Source organism: Amia ocellicauda, chromosome 9 (genome assembly GCF_036373705.1).
Source record: "Amia ocellicauda isolate fAmiCal2 chromosome 9, fAmiCal2.hap1, whole genome shotgun sequence".
NCBI classification, from domain to species: Eukaryota; Metazoa; Chordata; class Actinopteri; order Amiiformes; family Amiidae; genus Amia; species Amia ocellicauda.
The window spans coordinates 1,024,279-1,041,093 of record NC_089858.1 but is presented as its reverse complement, the minus strand read 5'-3'; positions in this window follow the sequence as shown (position 1 = coordinate 1,041,093).

Here is a 16,815-nt window from a genome sequence, read left to right as displayed (position 1 = left end):
ATAAACATGCTGTCTGTACAATGGAGGCTGAAACCAAGTCAGCACCAGCTGCTGTTCCCGTGACTAAGAACATCGGACAGAGAGACGATGCCGTGATGGATTTGGGTAACAACAATGTGAAAAGGAAGAGACGTCGACCACGGGACGAGAACCAGATTTCCCCGGGAACAGCTGGCTGGGGGCTGAGTATTGTAGATTTGACTAATCCATTTATTTTTGCCTTGGCCAGTGAGCAAACAAGATTATCTTCCTCAAATGATTCTCCCCGCACGTGCTGCATTGTGAAACTACATAACTAATGCCCAGGCTGCTGCCGGGTCTGTGAATATGGGGAGGCTCGGGGGACGTGCACTGAACTGACTGGGCTGATTTTTCCGAGAGAGCGGCCATGTCAAGTGAGCCGTCTCCGCTGTGGGCGTGTATGGTACTTCAGGTGTGCAGCGTGTCGCGTGACAAGTGGGCTAAGAGGGTGATAATCCACGCATGCAGATGGGACACACGACTCACAGCAGCTCCTGCTTCGAGGCTGGCGTCATGCGCAGTGCACACTCGAGACACGGTTCAGTCTGAAAGAGGAAACACTGCCTTCTACACAAGAGTGTATCGACTTGAGGGGCTGCTGAATGTCCCTCACTGCGTACAGCAGGAGGGAAACTGGGCATACCAGGTCTTATTGTCAGCTTGTCACAGTTCTGTATCCCAATATCCCAATGCTTCATAGTTTAGTTTTCTCAGAGTATTAATTTACAATTCTCTATTGGCAATTGTCATGTTTTCAGGTGTACATTCTTCTGGACTTCCAAGCTTTGAGGGTGTGTGTGTTGTGTGTGTGTGTGTATGTGTATGTATGTGTGTGGGTTGGTTTATGTGGTTTACGAGGACTTTGTTTTAGGTTACAAACTGGTAATTACAAGGTTATTATGCAAAAACAGTGGTTTATGAGGACATTGGCAATGTCCCCATAATTCAAAACGCTTCAAAAACATACTAAAGTATGTTTTTTTGAAAATTTGAAAATGTAAAAATGCAGAAAGTTTTTTTATGGGGGTTTAGGTGTAGGGTTAGGGTTAGGGGATAGAATCTATAGTTTGTATAGTATAAAAGTCATTATGTCTATGGAGAGTCCTCATAATGATAGCGGCACCAATGTGTGTGTGTGTGTGTATGTTTGCTTGCTTGCTTGTGTGTGCACAAGTGTAGTGAGAGTCCTTCATTCTATGATAAATAAATAGTTGGAAATGTGAAATAAAAGAATCACACAACATACAATCTATTAAGATTCAATCAATTTAGTAAATAATGGTCTTGTTCTGTGTACCTTCATGTGTTAAATGTATTGTAAGATATTATTTGTTAGAATGTATTTTTCTATGGGAAATTCTATACCATCTGGTTTGGTAGAGGAAACAGTCCTCCTCCCTTTTATCTAAGTTCCCTGGTAGCCCTGGTAACCCTATCTTTATGACCAGAGACCAAAAAGGGACCTGTCCTCTGATTGCCTCCTAGCCAAATTCAAAATGACCCCCACTTCTAAATTACTTTAGCATAAGACACCCAAGTCATGGTGGTGGCAAAATGCTATTGGTTGGAAGGAAACCTTATACAAAGGAAAAACAAAGAGAATTTGAGTTCTCTTAACTTCTTCATCCTGCAATGAGACACAAGACAGAGCTGGAGAGGAGAGACAGAGAGAGACACACCGCTTCCTGCCTGACCAGACTGGCCTATAAGCTGTACTGTGAGGAGAAAGAAGAAAATGGGTATTATCTGTTTCTTACTGTAATCCAGCAGAAGCTTAATATTACTTATTTTCAGTAATATAATTGAATGATATTAGTTTCCTATTTTTGTCAAAATAAATGATTATTGCACATCTGTGACTTGACCGCATATTCCCTCTAAAAAGAATCTTAAAAGAGAAACCAATTGACCTATGAGTTTTCAGTTCAACTATTTATTTAGATTGACTGAAAAACCAAGCATTCCAAATTGTCTTACAGTATTGTAATATATATTATATGTTTTCTCAGAGCAAGTGTATTAGTTTAAAATAATACAGTGTCCCCATATCTTTGAGGATAAAGTATGGCTCATTACTTGTGTTTATTTTGCACAGCCTTTTTTGTTCATGACAATATGTATATATGTATGTATGGAATCAAATCTCATTTACTCAAACATTTGGAAAGCAAACTATTTAAGATACAGCAGGCATTGTTTCTGTGTAACACAGAAGGTTAGTTCACTGCCAAATGCATTTATCATTTCCCATGGGAATGAGTAAATAAATAAATAAACCCACAAGCAAACAAACAAACAAACAAACAAACGGTTGCTTCAACAAACATGGATTCAATACGCAAACTCCCAGAGAAAGAAGGCTGCGTTTGTGTTTGTCTTGCAAAGCAGCTGTGAATCGCATCAGTCGGTCAGGTGCATCTGTGCGTCACACGTTAATATTAATTAGACACCCAATTCAGGTGAATGTGTTTCTTTATTTTCTATCTAGTCACGTATGTATTTATTACACACTGCTGTTGTCACTGCCTGAACATGAGTCACAAAGTGGGGACACAACAACAGCCCTCGTTAACACAGTGTCACTTTCTGAAACCCATATTAAGATATGCGTCAGAGCCCAAGATTAATGTATCTATATTTTACAGAGTTTTAATTGTAAAAGTATTTAATGTATCATGTGGTAGTATATGAATGAATCCTGTCACTGTGTGAAGCAGCCCAGCCCGGCGGTCTCTCTCGGGGACAGAGGGTGGCAGTGTTTTGTGCAGAACTGAGGCCTCCACACTGCACCGCTCGCTGGGGTGGCCTGAGTGGAGAAAGCAGGAATTAAAACCTCTGACATCCCTCCAATAATATAACCAGGCTTAACTCAGGAATATACTCAAAACAGCACTTTTTATAACCCACTTTTCAGAGTATGTTTGATTATTATTATTGGGATTATGATGATGATGATGATGATGATTTAATAACATAATATTGCTGTCAATGTGGTGGATGGTTTGAGACCATACTGTTTACATCTTAATATAGTTTAAATAAGACATAGAAAATATAAAGAGAATAGACAAACAAACATGACAAATCCGTGTTACTGCCGCAGAAGTGAAGCCGGCGGAGAATTGAGTCTGTTTTAACACATTCACATTCACTGTTGACGAATTTACGCCAATCTTATTATCCCAGCTAATCCTCTATTCATCCAAATGAAATGTACTTGTGGATTATGGCGAGCCATTGATCCAAGGCATGCAGGCTGTGAACTGGAAAAGTCTCCCCCGGTTCCAGACGTGCGCTTCCGTTGCGTTCCTGCCGTTCAGGGGGTCAATGACCCGATTCTGCCCCCGTCTCTCTGGGACTCTTACCCACATCTCCACACTCCACATCTACACAGGCTGTCTGCTCATATCCATTGCTTTGTGATGGTTCTAAAATATTAGAATTATAATTAGTCTGTATTTTTATATATGTAATATCTGCCACATCTTGAACAACAGAACGTTACCTGTATGGCACTAACATCTGTATTAATGTTGTGACCTGAGGCCCAGCAATGCGCCGCTGTGTTCACATTCTGATCACTCTCACCTCGGCAAAGCGCCGGATAGATAGATCAGGAAAATACGCCAGCAGTCATTTTTACTGTTGTATGTTTGAATGTCTGGTTTTTCAAAGCTTTTAGTGTATTTTTGTATTATATATGTGGATGCTGTTCTTGGCCAAATTAATTTCCATTTGAGGCTTAATAAAGATGATTTAATGTGACTGATTTTGACTAATGGATACTAGAATGATAACAAAGCATATATGTTTAGTCCAATGCTTGTTTTTGTGTCTCATCACTTTAGGGTGGGTGGGTGGAGGGTTGTAATTCACCGAGAGAAATGTGCAATCCCGTTGACCGAGGCGTGCTGTGCTGTGCTGTGCTGTGCTGTGCGTCTCTGACAGGTACTGCGCCGCACTGCCCCCGCATGCTGATGAGATCCCGGCTCGTTTTAGAAAAGTACATTTATACAAGTGCCTCGTCTGCTATATAAAGCGTGCTCTGACCCTCCGTGCCATTGACCCTGCAAGAATAAATGACATGTTTCATTCATTTGCCTGAAACGTGACTCTCCATGTCTCCCGGCTGCGAAAAGACAAAGAAAGTGAGTTTTGCCAATCGAGAAGGTCTCCTACACATGGAGACTAAGAGGGAAAGATTTTGAATATTTTAACCTTTACTGCCTACGCCGTCTACAAGGTTACACGTTATTATTCCAGTCATTATTCTCATTATTCTACTTTTGGATGCGTTTCGTAATTATTTTTACTTCATACGTTATTGATTTTTAGAAAGAAAAAAAAAACTGATCTGAAAAGTGTAGGTGGCTGATGTTTTTTGTTAATTTCTTCTTGTGTAAATTATGCATTTCCTGGGGTTATTTACTGAAATGAGCACTGCGTTCGCCTCTCATTAGCATAGTCATAATGAATGCTGTGTCCATAGGATATTGCACTGTGTGTGAACCGCAGCTATTCTACACAATCACAGAAGCTCTTTAAAAGCACATATATGCAGATTGCTGGCTTAATTACATGTGTGCATGTCCTGGGTTAGTTATTTCTGGACTCAGACCATCCTTTGAGTCTCAGAACTCAGGAGAAACCTGTGTGTCTAATGTGTGAGAAGAGATCCATGCGAACTCCAGGACTGAATCACATCTCTCTCCCCCAAATGTCTTGGCCTGTCTGTCAGATTAGAGGCCACATCTGTACCCAAGCATAGTATTAAACATTAATGTATCTGCTGAATGATTAGTTTTAAGATGTGTGTGTCATTGTGTATACTTTACTGCAATCTCGATTATACAAATGCATGTTTCTTAACCAGTTCATTACTATATATATTTAGACTTTTTATATATATAAAATCTTCCTTGCAGCACAAACAAAATGTGTTATTCACATCCCTCCAGCACTCTGAGTCCCAGAGGCATTCATCTAATGATACTATACAAGCAAGTAATACAATCCAGTTTAGACAGATGTGGTAATCTGAATATGTATTGTCAATTAGGGTACCAGTCCCTGTGACTCACTGCACACACCTGCACAACTCCATGGATTGTGATTAACATCCCTTTCTGTGTGTTAAGTTCCACGCAGGAAACACAAGGTACGACTACACTTTCACAGAGCGTGTCTGGAAGCACACAACTCCTCCAAAACAGAGGCAGGCGGGAGATGCTGAGGCGCTGGGAGGCAGCAGCAACGATATCATCTGTCTCGTCCTTCAGACACAGGCATATACATTTTAATAAATCATCCGACCACAGCTTCCGAGTGTGAGAGAGTACACAGGAATACAGAGCCATAAATCTTTATGGACAGATGATACGTAAGTAAAGTTAAAGCTGTTGTTGGGGAAGGAAGTCTGGGTCATCACGTAACCGTTAAGGAAATTACACGCCTATAATCCCCATTTTATCCTTTCATTCTCGTCCTCTCAGTACATTTACATGGCACAACTAGTCAGTGTTTCAAGTGTCCTCAGTATAAGATGTTGGAATATATATTGTAAATGCCGTAATGAATGTGCAGCAAAACCCCAGGGCTGTGAGAGTGCGTGTGAAGATCACCTGTAATTGTGTTGAGAGCTGCTGCTCTTATCTTATCCAAATATGTGGCAACAGACGCACGTTAATGTTCATTTTGTTGGCTGTGGAATTCATATGTGGGAGATATCTGCGGATCTCAAATTGGTGCGAAGCTTTAAGGAGTTCACTACAGCTGTGCTTTTCCATTGAGCGGCTTCTTAATCTCAAACTGTGACAAAATCCTTAACAAAACCGCAGGTTCATCCTTTGACAAAAAGTCTCTGCTCTCCATGGAATCTGACGTCATGCTGTCACCCGTGCAAGTGTGGGTTCATCCTCCTGTTGGGAATGGGCTGTTTACACAGCGCTGAAGCTCCTTAGTATTCACAATACACCCCCCCATTGATATTCCTCATATTCATAGCTCTAATATTCCTTTTCATATTATTATTATTATTATTATTATTATTATTATTATTATTTCTTGGCAGACACCCTTATCCAGGGTGACTTACAACATAAGTGCAATGCAAAGTACAAAAATACAAGGCATCAAACATTACAAATTCAAATTACATAAAACATAGCAATTCAAAATATAATATAATACATTTTACAACTATTACAAATATATTCTGTTTACATCACAGAATGTGTGTAAACGCAGTGTTTGTATCATTGCATGTGCTGTGCAATTCTCTGTCCGATTCTGTTTAGAGTATTTGCCAAAACTAAAGAAACATTTCCACACAGTGTGTCCTTCTGACTGCATGTCCAGGTATTGACGGGATCATATTCTGAGTGTGCTGAGGCTGTGAATCCTATTGGCATAACGTTGTGCTCCGATGCCTGTGCAACATCCTCCCCTCATTTCCTCACCTTCAGCAGTGAACAACCTTTTCAGAAGCAGTTTTGTTAGATTAATAGCATTGATTATAATCACATAGGCACACGTGTATGTGGTGACATGGCCAGGGGTTTCGTGGGTGTGTCTTGGGAGCAAATCTCCTCTGGGCCACTAGATGGCTTCCCAGTAAAAACACTCAGGCTGAAATGCAGTACCATGGCCGTAGTTTGGGAACAGGGGTCAAACCGGTTAAACATGACGTCTTTCAGCTCTTAGTTGCCTGCTCATGAATAGCCCTTCTGGCCTTCTCCTGCCATTCCCCTCAGGGTCACTGTGATGAGGGACTTCAGGGCCTGCCCTTCTACACGCTGAGAGGCATCCCTGAGTCTAAAGCAGACCAGTGTCCTGGTGGAATCTGTCTCTGTAGGTGCATCCAAAGCTTCCCTTTATACCGTCCATCACTTACCACACCGCGTAATGTGCCTCGGTGGGTATATAAATATCAAGCTTCTATAGAATGAACTTAAATCGGTCTGCAGAAGATGGAGAAATTGTGTGATATAAACCATATTACAACTGCAATGTAAACACACACACACATCTCTAGGAACTAACAAGATAGTACAAACTACAGGTATCTCACCTTTGAATTGACACTGTGGTCACAGCATGGTTTCTCAGCTGCTCTTGGAGGCCAGCAATGGGCAGCAAACATTCAATAGTTTGAGGTTGTTAGTGGAGTTCCACAGAGATCAGTACTAGGGCCTGTGCTTTTTCTAATCAATATTAATGATCTGGACTCTGGGATAATTAGCAAACTTGTCAAATTTGCAGATGATACAAAAATAGGTGGCTCAGCAGATACAATCTCGGCAGCACAGGCTATTCAAAGGGACTTGGACAATATTCAGTTGTGGGCCGACACCTGGCAGATGAAATTCAATGTGGACAAGTGCAAGGTATTACACGCAGGTAACAAAAATGTCCACTATAATTACACTATGGGAGGAATAGAACTAGATGAAGTAACGCATGAGAAGGACCTAGGAGTCTATGTGGACTCCTCACTTTCTCCATCCAAACAATGTGGGGAAGCAATAAAAAAGGCAAACACAATGCTAGGGTATATTGTCAAAAGTGTAGAATTGAGAACAAGGACAGTGATGTTCAGACTGTACAATGCACTAGTTAGAGCTCATCTGGATACTGTGGACAGTTCTGGGCTCCACACTTCAAGAAAGATATCGCTGCTCTAGAGGCAGTTCAGAGGAGAGCAACCAGACTTATTCCAGGTCTGAAGGGAAAGTCCTACTGAGAGACTGAGGAACTGAACCTTTTCACCCTGGAACAGAGGAGACTACGTGGGGACTTGATGAAAGGCATCGACCACATCAAACCAGAGGAGCTTTTCCAGATCAGCAGGGACACACGCACCCGTGGACACAAATGGAAATTGGGCTTCAAGGCATTCAGGACAGAAAACAGGAGACACTTCTTCACACAGAGAGGCGTCACAATCTGAACAAACTCCCCAGCGATGTGGCTGAAGAGACAATTTGGGAACATTTAAAAACAGACTGGATAGGATCCTTGATCACTTAGTTATTAATGGACACCAAACGAGCACGATGGGGCAAATGGCCTCCTCTCAATTGGACACTGTCTTATCTTCTTATGTTCTTATGTTCTCTGCCCAGGGAACAAGTGGAGCCCAGACGATGGTCATGTGCTCACCCCCCCGCTCACCATCTTCTCTGTGGTCCTGGAGGGGTCGCCAACACAGCTCTGGATCAGGGTCGGCTTCTCAATTCAAGATCTCTGCTGTTCTGACAAATCACACTGCATCAAAACTTTACAGAACTAATGGTAACAGTGTGGCAACTGAGAACCGCAACAAGTAAAACACATATAGAACATGTTTCACTGAAGGCATCTGAATGATTAGTTGCTTTGACAGACCAGAAACTGAGAGTCATTGAAAATGAATTTCATACCCCTGTCTCATACTGTTGACTGTATAGCTCAGGCTCAGCCTTAAAATGCAAACATTTTTGTGTATTTACAATTGACCGTAATGCAGGCTGTGATGGATATTGTATTTGAGATTGTTTTGTTAGATTGTGTGAAGGGTTTCAATGCTTTTGAAGCCTGGGTTCGGTATAGGACACTGTTGTCCATTGGGGTCATAATCAATAACAACTGCATTATGTTCTTCAGATCCGATAACTATAAGATGAATGTAATGCTTCCCTGATGATTAGTGGTATAAATAAAGAACCCCACAATGTTTAATGCAGCAGTATAAAGCTCTGTGTGCCTGATACAAAGTCTTCACCAAAAGCTGCTCAGATCTTTAGTACGACACTTAAACGCACCAGGTGGAAAACTTCTGCTGCAATAAACACATGATGTAGGAAAACTGCTCAACAGAGGTTGTGACAAATTAATTACAACGCGAGAGCTTTTTAATGCAGTGCTTTTAATACCGATGGGGATACAGCGAGGACCAACTCATGCCATCAAAGTGAACGAGTGCCCATCGTCTCATGAGGGCCGTATCCCGGGACTCTGTCTGTCAAAGCAGCCCCTTGCAGAATGAGCCACGGCCGCTCACAGGCAGAGCATCTGCTTCCGAAGGGCAGGTGACAAATACTAACGCTCAAAAATGAAAGTGCTAAGAGGGTCGAGGCTGTTATTAAGAGTAATAAAGCTTAATAAGAACATAAAAAATACCCCGTGTGCCCTTGTTTGCAGATTAGAACTTCTGCGGCAGCCGTGCTCCGGTATGAGAGCTGGAAGGAGCAAGCAGGAACTCGTTAATTGCAGATCGAACCCACCATTCAGTTGCCCTTAATTGCTATTACATTTACTTCCAGAGAAACGCTGTAAAAATAATATAATAAAGAACTAAATTACCCCAATCAAAACTAAATTGTTTTGCACCGTCATGAGCTCAATGCACCTTGACAGCATCACAAAGAGAGGGACTTTGGTTACTGCAAATGAAACGCTACCAGTGAACAGATTCTCTCTGTCAGCAGAGTATAAAGCGTGGTGACGAGATATGATTATGAATTTTGGTGGAGTAAAACATATTTAAATACCAGGGTTGGTAAAAGTTTAGCTTTCTGAGTAAATTGTAAAGTATTCTTCATTTAAATAGGACAATGTCGCTTGTAAATATGAGTGTATTGGACATTTGGAACTAAACAAGTAAACGTACACATCTACACTAGAAATAAGTTCACATACACACAGTTTACTTGTAAACTAAAAGGCAATTCCCAGTATGATTTGAGTCCCTGAACTGAATTGCAGGCTCATTAAGTTTATTTTTCTTTGTGCTTTATGAATATGACTCATAATGTCCTGTGCATCCCAAAAGTAATACACAATAGTTTGGCGGGGAGGGGGATATCAATAGGGTCCCTGTGAAAGTGTTGTTGGTTTCCTGTTTTTTTATTAAAACAATCTGTAGTTAAGTATACAGAAAATTGTAAAGTATTGCCTGATTTGTTAGGGGTGTAAAGTATCTTTTATTCTTCATAAAACACAAATAAAAAGAAAAAAAACATAAATAAATAAATGTCCATCCATTGTCAATCCAGTACAGAAAGTAATAGATTATTTTTACTTTTATTGGTTTTGCAATCGTTAAGCAGTTATTTCGGGGGGGGGGGGGGGGGGCACTGATTACTCAGCACAATAATAATGACAGTGAAATGTTATTAACATGATTTGTATTGAGGGTGAACACAACAATGTCTGATTTGACAAATTATGGTCTAGAGAAAATGGATGGGTGGAGACTTTTGTGAAAGATAATTAAACCTGATTTCAATTTGTAGGGAAACGTAGGCAAATCGTGGTCACAAAAGTTTATTTCTCATCAGGAGTGTTGAGCTATTCTGCCCGTGGATTGATAAAAGTACAGATTGGTGTAAAGTGTGTGGGGCAGCACAATGTAAACATACATCTATATCTAATATACAGTATATGCAAATTGTTTTAATACATGTGGGAAATTTTATTGCTGAATCTTTATCCTTGCAGTTAAAATCGGCCCATAGCGAGTGCAGCATCCGTCACTCTTTTAACCCACATTATTCAAAGATATTTATAACATGTTAGTCTTTAACTGTCGAGTTCAGTGTCATTTTCAATGTTGCCTTCTCTTACTTTGTCTTCTTTGATTGTTTTTTTCCTTGAAGGTAAATCCTCAGATCATTTGACATAAATGAGTTCCACATCTACACTTCTCTTTCATCTTTTGTTTTCTTTATAGATACAATTAATTTATTTCATTACATTATGTGGCAGTTCAGGTATTCTTTTATTAGTAGAGATGTTCACTCATACACTTAGTCCACTGGTGTATGGGGAAAGAAGGTCTTTCTTCTGGGATAGATGGGACCTGTACAAACCGGACAGTCTATATCTAAACAGAAGGGGGGTTAATGCATTGGGAGAGCATTATGTGCAGAGTAATTGAGAATCTTTTAAACTAGGGACCAGGGGGGGCAGGGAGCTCTGACAATGGGAGATGTTCCTCTAAGGACAGAAAACTAAGGGAACCTGCTAGTAGGGAAGACCTGAAGTGTTTGTACCTCAATGCCAGGAGTGTAAGGAACAAGATGTTAGACCTAGAAGCCACAGTGCTGGCGTGTGACTATGATGTTGTAGGAGTGACATAGCACGATGGGGTAAATGGCCTCCTCTCGATTGGAAACTCTTATGTTCTTAAGTGACAAACAAGGAGGAAGTTTCTTTGTCGTAAGGAAATGAGCAGTGCCTCAAGGACACTTTTCCCGAGGCCGCGAACAGGAAGATGGAGCAGGTGTTGTGTGATCTAGAGACGGGAAGAGTGAACGCCAGAGAGAGAGAGAGAGAGGAGATGTTGAGAAAGGCGTATTAAAACTGGAGTGTGACTCGTGCAAGGCTTACATGCATAACTAGACAGGATAGCACTTAATGAGCAAGATATCTGAAGAAAAAGCAAAAAGAAATTGGCAGCTCACCAGAATGGCACAATCCCAAATCCTTAATACATGACAATCATTGTAACTGTCAGGGAAGTGTATAATTGCAAATGTTTCACTGTTCATTTGTGATTATTCACTGATGTGATGCGCTGGACTGTAGCTTTCTTTGGTTAAGGAGACAGATGTACGAGGCACGGAGGGATGAGTGATGGCAATGGAGGAGCAGTGGATGTGGAGACTTGGAGATGATGTGGTTGTGTGCTTTTGTAATTATATTGTTGGATTTCTGTGTGTTTCCTAGCTGGCGAGGTTACGACAATATCACAAAAGGGCAACAACCCCAGCAGCGGTTTGGAAATTCTGAAAAATCATTTGTGCAATCCCTGAATTGTGAGTGGCGAAATTGGTGAGGTCATGCTTGGGTTATTATTGCTCTAATTATGTTTCCTCTCCAGTGGAACGGCGCCGTGTGGGTGTTGACGTATCTTGACAACAGCCAGTGCATTGTGTTTGGTCTTGACAGGTCTCCACCCTGGTTACAAGTGAGTTTATTTTACAGAGAGAAACTGCCCGTACCGATGCAGAGAAATACTGCTGTGTATATTTAAATACCACTGATCCAGCTGTGTGCAGGAATTGTTTGCATCAGGTGTTGCACTGAGCATGAATGAGAGGCGCCTCCAACCTCTCTTGGTTGAAAACAGTGGCCTGTTCTTCAGGTAGGCTGTACCTGGTTTGGAGTCCAGCGTTGCCAGCCAGCACCTGGTTTTGCTGGCGTTCCTGCAGGACGGGAGGGTCATGTCAATTTTTTTATTTGACGCCATGAAATAATTTCCAAATCACTTCCAAAATGGGGACAAAGCTCTCAAAAAAAAAATGAGAACTTTATCCCAGTATTATTCATACAGGCCAAATACAACTGCACAGACTTTATTCAAAATTAATTGGGGACAAGGAATGGATATGTGACACTGTTGCTTTGCTTGTTTATTATTGGACACCCAGCCTCATACGGGGTGACTTTAAATATGTCCACTGTGTCACGTTTCAGACAGAGGATTGAGAGGATAATTGAGAGGATCCATTCTTACTGTCTGTTACACTAAATGTGAATGGGGTGGGGGGGGCTTTTAAATGTCAAAAGTAAAGCTGTGACTTTCTGAGCCTGGAAGACAACATTAGTATGACAAATAGGGAACATTTTTACTTTTCTTTAAACTTCCATTCGCCATCAGGCCATTGCTGAGAAAACACAAATTGTATGTTAAGTGCAATTATTCACCGTTGCAAATGCCAATGCACTCTAAGAGTCCTGATTTATGTGCTCTATCCAGTAAAACGTTTTAATATAATACGAGATCTATGAAATCCTGTGTCTAAGTGGCATCACTCTCTGTTTGAAGAAGCCTAAAGCTTAATCTATGTCACACCAGGGGAGGGGTTCAGAAGAGCATTTTTACATGCTCTGTCCAGTAAGATTTATAGCATAATGCGTACCTGTTATTCACTGAACATCCTATAATGTCTTTCCTTGTTCTCTAATTTACATTGATATATAAATGTGATTCTGTGATTCTTATCACTAATAAAATGTCCTCAATCCCTTCCTCTCCAATAGCTTTGCCAGTCTTTTGGTCTAAGTGTTTGGACGGGTGCAAGATGGTTAAAGTGCCCAAACGCACAAGACACCACAGAGCACGGATAACAATGACACCAACCTGTGAGCACTGCAATGAAAGGGAAGGATAGTGGCATATTTTTTAAAAATGTATGACTGCACATTGTATAGACCACATAGTGCTGCATTATATTTCTCTTCTCAGTCACAAATAGGAAGTGGTATTTATTTTGTGTCATTGTTATTGCTATGATGGTTATTTTGGTGGATATTATTTTTCTAAAGCTTTTGTAGCTTGAGTAATTAAACAAGCGGTCGCTGACTTTGTGAGAAAGCTATCCAATTTGTAGCAGTGCTATAGGAGCGATGACCTTGCTCTTTTGGAGCCACTGTCATTTGCCATCTAGGTGTAATTCCTGTCTACAGACTGTCGCGTTGATTGAAAACTAGTTTAATAATTATACTGTATTGTGTGTTGCTACTGAGGAACCTTTTCAGATGCATCATTTGGACACAACCTGGAAAAAACAAATGTACATTGATTCAGAGAGGGGCAGGTGACATTGAAAGCCTGTGAGTGTGTCTCTGTGTTGTGCTGGCTTTGTTGTTCAGGAATTGCGTTGCTGTGTTTCTGGTTCTAGGAAGAGGAACCAAATGTATTCATGCAAAATTCTCAAGTCATGGTAACGTTAGGAAGGGGATGTTTAAATGCACAACGCTCCCATCTTGTTTAGTGGGAATGTTTAAAGGGAAATGTGAATGGTTTCCTAAACTGTAATGTGTATTTTCGTGTGGCTATAGTGTATAAGATGGATACTTCTCTTCCAGACCTATTCTGTCATATGAGCAACGTAATGTAAAATTTACCAAATAATTGCGGATGTCAAAATCCAACATGTAGCTCCTTAACTTGTTTAAGAGTTTCTTATATGATAGAATTGATCTGGAAGAGTTGTATACATGTTAATTATACACTATAGCAACATGCAGATGCATAAAACCATCATTGTGTGTAAATCACTGCCCATTTACTGGAATTATTGCAGAAACCTCCATTGAATAGGATTTCTTCCATAACTGTCTTCTGAACAACATTTTCTCAAATCTATAAACATTACATAACAATAATCATAAATAACAAAATGCCACTTAAGCATTTTATTCACACATTGTAATCTAACTAACGCATCGGGGACTACTACTACTACTGCTATAGTGCTGCTATTGAACTGTGCCACCGGAGAGGAATTAAGACCCCAAGCTTTACTCTACTGTATGAACTCTATCCTCCATTGAGGGGAACTCTACAGTCACTCTACAGTCTACAGTATCTCATATACGTGGTTGTAAAGACTGTGAATCTGTTGTGGGTGATTGCCGTGCCTTGTTATGCCACGGTGCAGTCTATGGATCTCACCGCAGTGGGCTGTGTGCTGAGAAGGCCAACACAAGCTCCGCAGAAGATGAGCAATCCATCCAGACGGGTGATTTATACCACTGCTGGATTGTGTGTCATGACACACAATGCACACAGCCGTACCAGACTAAAAGCCTTTGGCCGATGAAATATTACATCTTTTAAAAATTACTGTCAATTTACTTGGTTTCTCTTTATAAACAGTGAAAGCAAAGTGGCCATTTCCCTGCGCTTAAATCAGAAAGGATTAAAAAGCTTTGCCTATTGATTGCAGAGCTCTTATAAACCATTACTGAGTTATGCCATGATATCGCAACAACCCGGTATAAATCTCAGGGAATGCTTGTGAAGCGCAGGCCGGCTGAATGAGATGGCGGAGGTGAGGGGAGGCACACAGAGGCTCGAACCGGCACGCTGCTTTGTGCTTCAAATAGCGGGTGATCGTTTTCAAAGATGCTGTCAGGGATGAAGCTGTTGTTGTTCGTTCCAGCCTGGTCTGGGTGTGCGCTGACGGTTATGCAAAGTGATTACATCTATAAGGCGACGTGTCAAGGTCCCGCAGTGTTGTGTAATCCTCAATGCTCTCCTTCTCCACATTCCTTGCATTCCCGGTGTGGCGATGTTGTTTTGCATCTTTCGTAGTTGCTCTATTCTTTGCTTTCCGGTACATGCATATTTCTGACCCTCTAGCTGTGCTTCTAAATCACAGTATACTGGCTCTAAATAACAAATTAAAGACAGGCTTTGTTACGGACACCTGTGTGTGAAGGACACGATATTACCGACTGTAATTCATCAAGTCTTCCCCAGCCAGTAATGGATTGTGTTATATATGAATGGAATATATTGTGTGACGGCTAGGACACACCAGTACATACTGTGATATGTGATTTGAACGTGTTCTACCAGCATTGATGAGCTTAATAAAGAGGTCCTGGACAGGTTAGCAAGACGGCGATGTGCCCGTCACAAAGCTGGGGTCTGAGCCTCAGTTCGATACCCTGAAATTGTTGGTTTCCTCCGTATGTTTATTATTTAACACATTTTTGTTTCCAGCCTGATTTCGGCGATGGCACATACTCTGGTATTGATACGACTCAACTCTTTCTCTAGCAAATCTCGTTCTTAAGCCATGTTACAGTATTGTACTATTACAGACGTGGGGATAAGACATGCTTTTGGCGTGACTCTGTGACAGTGCCTCCTTCAGTTGTTTAGTCAACAGGCTTTCGGTGTGCAATTAACTTGATAAAGAGTCCCGTGCGTTTGATATGGAGGTCAAGGACTAGTGAATCACTGCTCACGTGCCGGTCCTTTCCATGTGCGACGTGATGCGCTGGAGCTCGCCTCCCAAGCGCAGAATAAGAAATCAGGGGTGCAGGAGTCCATGGGGGGGGTTTGCTGTGGAGTAATGAGCCACCCCCCATGCACAAGACCTCCTCATGCATTTTAATGCCACATGTTGTCTCTGAGAGGCATCCTCTTGACCTAGTGCGCCAAGCTAATTGCCCAATTCCGAGGTAAATTATGAGCCGGAGGACGGGCAACCTTGTCTGGGATCTTGTTTACAGAGAAAAAGCTCGAGGTAGGAGGTGATTTGTGTGGAATTGTTATGTGAGTCATGGTGAATTATTCAAATCTGTCTTGACCGGATGGTATTTGCATACCCTGTTGTATACAGTGGAATGTAATTAGAAAAATATGAGTAAATATTTCCACAGCACACGGTGCATAATGAATAGAAAACACTGGACATTAATACGAGCAGCGCTGACAGCAAGGCAAGAACAGCCGTATTTTAACACTGTCGACGGGTCGTAAACCATCCCGGGGAGTTCGAAGCCAAGGATCTCCGTTTCCATCTTGCAAGCGTGGTCCGTCATCCTCTGAAAGCATATTTCTAGACAAAGGCGCTGGAAAAAAAGGTCTCTCTCTCACTCTGGTGATTTTTACTGCTCTTATCGGACGTCTCCAGGCTTCCCGGCGTCCCGTGCAATCTGAGGCATCTTCCTATCGGTTTCCCAAGAGTGCATTTAAATGCAGCTAACATTTCTGAGTATCACTGTCTGTGTTTCTGAGAGTTCAGCAAAAGTCCCGTGGTGTTTTGACACCGTTCGGTTTCAGCCTGAAGGAAAGGATGCTGGGGGCCGCGGGGGCCACAGTGAGTCTTTTGATTGGCATCAGGATGGAGACATAGGGGTGCTGCTGAGGTCTACAGGAAACCGACCAAAACTGAGGCAGAGAACATGTAGAGGAGGAAACACATGTACTGTTTAACCGTTTTAACTGCTGTTTGACGCCAAACATGCAGAGATGGATGTTTCTTAGGTCGGCCTGCTCCACTTTTTAAC